Genomic DNA, 8,047 nt, shown 5'->3' with positions numbered 1-8,047 from the left:
AAAGCATCGGTATCCATAAAAGATTTAACACAATCAAAACTAGGTGTCATACCTGACTTCTTACCTTTGTCGAGGTCCCAATCTTCAGAGTTGTGTTTAATTCTTTCCAATAAATCCCATTTAAATTCAATAGTCTTCATCATAAAAGAGCCAACACAAGAAGTATCAAGCATGGTGCGATTGCTATCAGAAAGCCTAGCATAAAAATTTTGAATAATCATTTTTCTTGAGAGCTCATGATTGGGGCATGAATATAACATTGATTTAAGCCTCCCCCAAGCTTGAGCGATGCTTTCTCCTTTGCGAGGCCAAAAATTATATATATAATTGCGATCACGATGAACAAGATGCATATGATAAAACTTCTGATGAAATTCCAATTTCAATCATTTGTAATTCCAAGACCCCATATCATCACATAGCCTATACCATGTCGATGCATCTCCCTTCAAAGATAAAGGGAAGACCTTCTTCTTAACAACATCTCCGGGTACACCTGCAAGCTTAAATAATCCACAAACTTCATCCACATATATTAGATGCTCATCAGGATGTTTTGTTCCATCTCCTAAAAAAGGATTAGCTAGCGGTTTCTCTATCATACCCGAAGGAATTTCAAAGCAGACATTCTCATTTTCAGTAGGTTCAGTAGGTTGAGGAGCAACTCTTTGCTCTACTGGTCGGGGTGAAGATACCCCGAACAAGCCCCTCAGAGGATTACTTTCCATAGTAACAAGTGACAGTAAATTTCAGCACACTATATAAATTTTTCCTTACCAAATTCCACCTACCAAAGGCGCTTCACTCCCCGACAACGGCGCCAGAAAAGAGTCTTGATGACCCACAAGTATAGGGGATCTATCGTAGTCCTTTTGATAAGTAAGAGTGTCGAACCCAACAAGGAGCAGAAGGAAATGATAAGCGGTTTTCAGCAAGGTATTCTCTGCAAGTACTGAAATAAGTGGTAACAGATAGTTTTGTGATAGGATAATTTGTAACGAGCAACAAGTAACAAAAGTAAATAGAGTGCAGCAAGGTGGCCCAATCCTTTTTGTAGCAAAGGACAAGCCTGGACAAACTCTTATGTAGAGAAAAGCGCTCCCCGAGGACACATGGGAATATCGTTAAGCTAGTTTTCATCACGTTCATATGATTCGCGTTCGGTACTTTGATAATTTGGTATGTGGGTGGACCGGTGCTTGGGTACTGCCCTTACTTGGACAAGCATCCCACTTATGACTAACCTCTATTACAAGCATCCGCAACTACAACAAAAGTATTAAGGTAAACCTAACCATAGCATGAAACATATGGATCCAAATCAGCCCCTTACGAAGCAACGCATAAACTAGGGTTTAAGATTTTGTCACTCTAGCAACCCATCATCTACTTATTACTTCCCAATGCCTTCCTCTAGGCCCAAATAATGGTGAAGTGTCATGTAGTTGACGTTCACATAACACCACTAGAGGAGAGACAACATACATCTCATCAAAATATCGAACGAATACCAAATTCACATGACTACTAATAGCAAGACTTCTCCCATGTCCTCAGGAACAAATGTAACTACTCACAAAGCATAAACATGTTCATAATCAAAGGGGTATTAATATGCATATAGGATCTGAACGTATGATCTTCCACCAATTAAACCAACTAGCATCAACTACAAGGAGTAATTAACACTACTAGCAACCTACTAGCACCAATCCCGGACTTGGAGACAAGAATTGGATACAAGAGATGAACTAGAGTTTTGAGAGATGGTGCTAATGAAGATGTTGATGGAGATTGCCCTCTCCCGATGAGAGGAGCGTTGGTGATGACGATGGCGATGATTTGCCCCTCCGGGAGGGAAGTTTCCCCAGCAGAACAGCTCCGCCAGAGCCCTAGATTGGTTTCGCCAAGGTTCCGCCTCGTGGCGGCGGAGTTTCGTCCGAGAAGATGGCTTCTTAATTTTTTCCATCGAAAGACTTCATATAGCAGAAGATGGCCACCGGAGGGCCACCAGGGGGCCCACGAGGTAGGGGGCGCGCCCAGGGGGTACGACGCCCCCCACCCTCGTGGGCAGGGTGTGGCCCCCCTGGTGAATCTCTTCCGCTGAGTATTTTTTATATATTCTGAAAACGTCTTCCGTGAAGTTTCAAGACTTTTGGAGCTGTGCAGAATAGGTCTCTAATATTTGCTCCTTTTCCGGCCCAGAATCCCAGCTGCCGCCATTTTCCCTCTTTATGTAAACCTTGTAAAATAAGAGAGAATATGCATAATTATTGTGACATAATGTGTAATAACAACCCATAATGCAATAAATATCGATATAAAAGCATGATGCAAAAGGACGTAACACCTACTCACTCACATTGATATCTATTGATGGGTGTCGGTGTCAAAACCGGCGGATCTCGGGTAGGGGGTCCTGAACTGTGCGTCTAGGCGGATGGTAACAGGAGACAAGGGACACAATGTTTTTACCCAGGTTCGGGCCCTCTCGATGGAGGTAAAACCCTACTCCTGCTTGATTAATATTGATGATATGGGTAGTAAAAGAGTAGATCTACCACGAGATCAAAGAGGCTAAACCCTAGAAGCTAGCCTATGGTCTGATTGTTGTTCGTCCTATGGACTAAAACCCTCCGGTTTATATAGACACCGGAGAGGGCTAGGGTTACACAGAGCCGGTTACAATGGGAGGAGATCTACATATCCGTATTGCCAAGCTTGCCTTCCACGCCAAGGAAAGTCCCATCCGGACACGGGACGAAGTCTTCAATCTTGTATCTTCATAGTCCGAGAGTCCGGCCAAAGGTTATAGTCCGGCTATCCGGACACCTCCTAATCCAGGACTCCCTCAGTAGCCCCTGAACCAGGCTTCAATGACGACGAGTCCGGCGCGCAGATTGTCTTCGGCATTGCAAGGCGGGTTCCTCCTCCGAATACTTCATAGAAGATTTTGAACACAAGGATAGTGTCCGACTCTGCAAAATAAGTTCCACATACTATCGTAGAGAGAATAATATTTACACAAATCTAATCTGCTGACATATTCCGTAGCGTGTCATCACGCCACAGCCAAGCCTTTATTTGAACCGTTTTTACTGTCCCACCTCAGCGCGTTTTGCGAGGCGGTTTCCTTGGCACGTCTTGTCGAAGCAGAGATCATGTCCCCTTATCCCGGGATTCGCATCAATACGGGCGTGGGTAACCCAACCGCGCCATTGATTACGGTGCTTGGGAGATAAGCGAGTTTTACCAGGCTGGTGGGGACGCATAGTTTCGTCCGCCCATATAAGGGGATAAGGACCCGCCTTTTCCATCCACGCCTTCTTCCTCCTTTGCTCATCCATTTTTGCGCACTCAAGCTACAGCGCTCAAGTCCGCATTCCCCACCTCAACCTTCTCCAGCCATGTCCGGAGCGGGAGGCAAGTGGATGGTCTCCTCCATTACAGAGGGACACATCAAGAAACTGAGGAAAGTCGGGTACTTGTCTGACGACATCGCGCACCGGCTTCCAGACGAGGGGCAGCTCATCCCCACCCCCAGGCCCCATGAGAGGGTGGTGTTCCTCACCCATTTCCTCCGCGGACTAGGCTTCCCTCTCCACCCATTTGTCCGGGGACTCATGTTCTACTATGGCCCGGACTTCCATGATCTGGCCCCGAACTTCATCCTCAACATCTTGGCGTTCATCGTCGTGTGCGAGGCCTTCCTCTGCATCCAACCCCACTTCGGCCTATGGCTGAAGACCTTTAATGTCAAGCCGAAGGTAGTGGGCGGCCGCCAGGCGGAGTGCGGAGGCGCCATGGTGGGCAAGATGCCCAACGTCCTATGGCTCGAGGGCTCCTTCGTGGAGACCATAAAGGAGTGGCAATCAGGGTGGTTCTACATCACCGAGCCGCATGACCCTGAATGGGTCGCAGCCCCCGAGTTTTGATCCGGAATCCCTATGCGGCTCACCTCCTGGAAAGAGAAGGGCCTACCGTGGGGTAAAAAGGAGAGCCGACCGGACTCCAAACATGCGTCCAAAACCTGGTGAGCAAGAAGCTCAAACTTGTTAACGTAGTCCAGGTCATGCTCATCCGCCGGATCCTCCCGTGCCAACAACGGGATTTCAGCTTGTGGGAGTTCAACCCGGCCCAACACCGAACTCTGAGCAGGCTCTTCAACACAACGTACGAAGATGCCTGGAAGGTGCTATTCAAGGGCGCCGAGGCTCCCACATCCGCTACCGAGGATCGCGGATTCAGCGCGCAGCGTCAAGCCAATGCGGTAAGCTGTTTTTACCTCTTACATGATATTTGTCTTTCATAGTTTGACTCTATGCGGGATCTAAGTCCCCATGCCTTTGACAGGACTGGCAGAGGACGGCCGAACAGATCAACTGTCCGGCTCCTTTGCCCGAAGACCCAGTGGACGCCGGCTTGGCGGAGCTGCTGGTTCCGGCACCTTACGTGGTGCCGGAGAAGAAGGCCAAGAAGAAGGCCACGGGAACCCGGAAGAGTTCCCGGCGCCCGGTGGAGTCAGACTCATCGTCCGATGACTCCGAGGCGCACTCCTCCCACAAAGACGAGGAGGAGGAAAGAGAGGTTTCTTCCTCAGCAGGGGGAGAAAAGAAAAGGAAGGCCGCCCCAACTGGGAAGGCCGGAGGGTCCAAGAAAGGGAGGACCCTCCCTACGGACTACTCCACCAACGCCGACGATGGCGAAGAGGAGTGGCCGCTCAGGGCCAAGCCCCTGGCAAAATCGTAAGTATTCGGATACCTGAGTGACTCATGGCGTTCCTTTATTGCACAGCTTCTCCTGACGCCGAATATAATTATGCAGTCCGCCCAAAGCCCGGCTCGACGTGTCGTCGAGCGGCTCCCTGGATTCGTCGGATGTGAATAGTTTTTCACTTCCGACCGCTACCTCCCCCGCCCTACGGATGACGCCGAGGTGTTGTCCCAAAAGGTTCCAAGCCAGGAGGAGGTGGTCCTGGAGGCGCCGCAGGGCGACCTCCCGGACTCCAGGCGCAAAGGGGAAAAAACCCAAGGGCTCCAAGTCCGGCCTTGGGCCGGACACCGCACTGGAACCTTCAATGGTTCCGGAGTCCGGCAGGCGGCCCCCTAGTAAGAAGGGCAAGCCTACGACGCCGGTGAACTCCGTCCAACCGGAGGCACCGGATAATTTGCTAGAGGTGCTTAACGGTGCCTCCATCGACGAGGAGCACCGCACTATTATGAGTGCGGTGATCCAGAAGGTTCAGTCTGCCAAAAGCGGGCTGACTGAAGCTTGTGCCAGCCTGCTAACAGGCTTTGGGGTATGTGAAAAATATGTGAAAATATTACTGCATAGACAGTAGCCCCTGATGCTCTGTTTGGCGTTCGGAAAGAAAAGCCGAATAGAGGATCTAACAATATTCGTAGGAGTCTAACATAATTAAGTCAATATGCGTATGCAGGCTTCGCTGCTGGCCTCTGCCGCACTGACTGCGGAGGTGGATGCGATGAAGCAGAGCCTCGAGCGGTCCGAGCAAGAGCTCGGCCTTGCTAAAAAGGAGCTCGAGGAAAAAGAAGGTAAGTAATGCCTTGTGGAGTATATTTCAAAAGATGCAGCTGCAAAAAATGACAGGATCGCTATTGGTGTCCTAGGGGCCACGACTGAGGTGGCGACCCTTAAGCAAGCGCTTTCCGAGGCCGAAAATAAGGCGGCCACGGAGCGCACCGAGCGGGGGAAACATGAGGCGTGGGTTGGCGAGGTGCAGCAAGAGCTCCAGGCTCTCATGAAAAAACATGAGAGTTTGGAGTTTGACTCAAAGACGCGAGAGTCCGAGCTCGTGGCGGCCCTTGAAAGCGCCAAGTCTGCCAAGGCCGAATCCCAGAAAGCCCTCCAGGAAGTTGAGGCGATGAAGAAGATAGCAGTGGGTAAGGCATTCTTTATGCAAAGCAAGCACGTGAAAGTGAATTACTTGTTACTTACCTGAATCCGGAGCTCTCCAGGAGCATTCGCGGATTTGCCCCGTAGCGTGTCAGATGCCGCCGCCTTCTACCGGGCCGAGGAGGGAAGCTCGACGGATAAGGTGTTCTGGTCTCAGTATGCTGAGGCCGGACACTCGGTGCCCTTAAGCGACCAGCTGAAGCAACTGGTCGAGCTCCATAAGGTGGTCGAATAGGCCATGAAGGGCCTTATAGTTCGGCTATGGCCTGGAGAGGCCCTGCCTGTGAGCTACTTCGGGCTGGTGAGGCGGCTGGTGGATGCCTGTCCGTGGCTTGAAGTCGTCAAGCGCTCCGTCTGCATCGAAGGTGCCCGTAGGGCGCTTGCCCGTGCTAAAGTGCACTGGGGCAAGATGGATGCGGAGAAGCTTGTGAAGGACGGGCCACCGCAAGGCAAGAAGCATCGCCACCCTGAGATGTATTATGAGGGCGTCATGAAGGGCGCCCTCCTTGTGGCAGACGAATGTTCCAAAGATGTAATATTTGAGTGAACTTGTTCGTTTTATCCTGTGTGCTGAAAACTTGTTCATATGCGCTATGCAACGCTTGTTTTAATTTAAAATATTACCTTCTATGCGGCCGTTTATCGAGTCTGAGAGATGGTGAGTCGTCGGCTTCTGCCCCCATGCCACGAGTGCTGGGGTGTTCGGGATAAACCTGAGCACTCTTTTTCCCATTCTTGGGTCCTTCGAGGGAGGTGCTCAGCACAACGAACAAGGCAATCGGACTATAATGCGTTATCACTCTCACTTAGCCAGAGAATTCTATAATTTTAAATTTCGGCAAAGCCCCTAGTGTTCGGAAGACCGAGTTCGGGGCGCTATACACGCCTAGGCCGGACAAAGCCGACTCCTCGCTCTAAGCGGCATAAGTCTTTAGGGACTCGAAACCTCCCGAACAGTGACCAGCTCTCGCCCTATCATGACAGTCAGTTTTAGCTTTCTCTACTGATGTGCTTAGCCCAGCTCAACCGGGACACAATCGCAGTAGTTCTCCCAGCGCTACCTTAGCCGATATAGCGGAACGTAAGGTACCAAAACATGGGAGCCGGGCAAACCCAACTATTGACCAAAGACATGATTCGGAGCTGATGCATATAATGCTATAAGTTCGAAGGGCCACACTTTGTGAAAGTGTTCGGACTTCTCACGCCGTATTATGGGGTGCTTGAGCCCCTGGCGTATGGACCGTATCAAAGTGTATGGGTGCTAAATGTCATAACTGAACATATGTATTGAAAAAGAAATGAATAGAGAATGCAATAATAAGCTGAAGCTAGGCATTGTTTATTTTAAAAGGCTGCTGTGAAAGCAGAACGATACAAATAGTGCGATAAGCAAGAGATGGGACTATTTGACATGTCCCCCTCCAGGGGCGAGCTGCGAGACGGTATGTAAGATAGGTATTTTGCTCGTTATAGAGACCACCTGGGAATTCGACGTAGCTTTCTGCCTCCTTGGTTGTTGCATCGTGTGTTCGGCGATTGTACTGCCGGACAGGCCTTCTGAAGAGTGGAGTCCTAAAAGTAGGAAATAATGACAAAATCGGGAGCCCCTAGTGCGGTTGAGCCGCATTTTTGGGCGTGCCGTGGTCGTGCCCCTCCCCCTGTGCCCATGGTATTTTCAGAGCGTAGTTATGTACACGTAGTACTGATTTCGCAGTTTCGCGAGGGCTGGGGTTGGGTCCGTATTGCTACGCTTGCTCGGGACGTGCCAGGCGGTCTTGTTGTAGGTTACTCCGGGCGTGCTTGACGGTGTCCGGACGTTTAATAGCCGGACTAGAGAATTGCCTTGAGAGGCTGCTTTGTACTTCCGCTGCGAGGGCCGCCGTGTGCTCCTCCGTTCGGAGAGAGCGTTCGGTGTTTCCATTGACCGTAATGACTCCTCGAGGGCCTGGCATCTTGAGCTTGAGATATGCGTAGTGCGGCACCACATTGAACTTTGCAAATGCAGTTCGTCCGAGCAGTGCGTGATAGCCACTGCAGAACGGGACTATGTCGAAGATTAACTCCTCGCTTCGGAAATTATCCGGGGATCCGAAGACCACTTCAAGTGTAACTGAGCCTGTACAGTTGG

The sequence above is a fragment of the Triticum urartu genome, chromosome 6A, assembly GCF_056163025.1.
Source record: "Triticum urartu cultivar PI428250 chromosome 6A, HENAU_Tu73, whole genome shotgun sequence".
NCBI classification, from domain to species: Eukaryota; Viridiplantae; Streptophyta; class Magnoliopsida; order Poales; family Poaceae; genus Triticum; species Triticum urartu.
Note: the sequence above shows the minus strand (reverse complement) of the source record.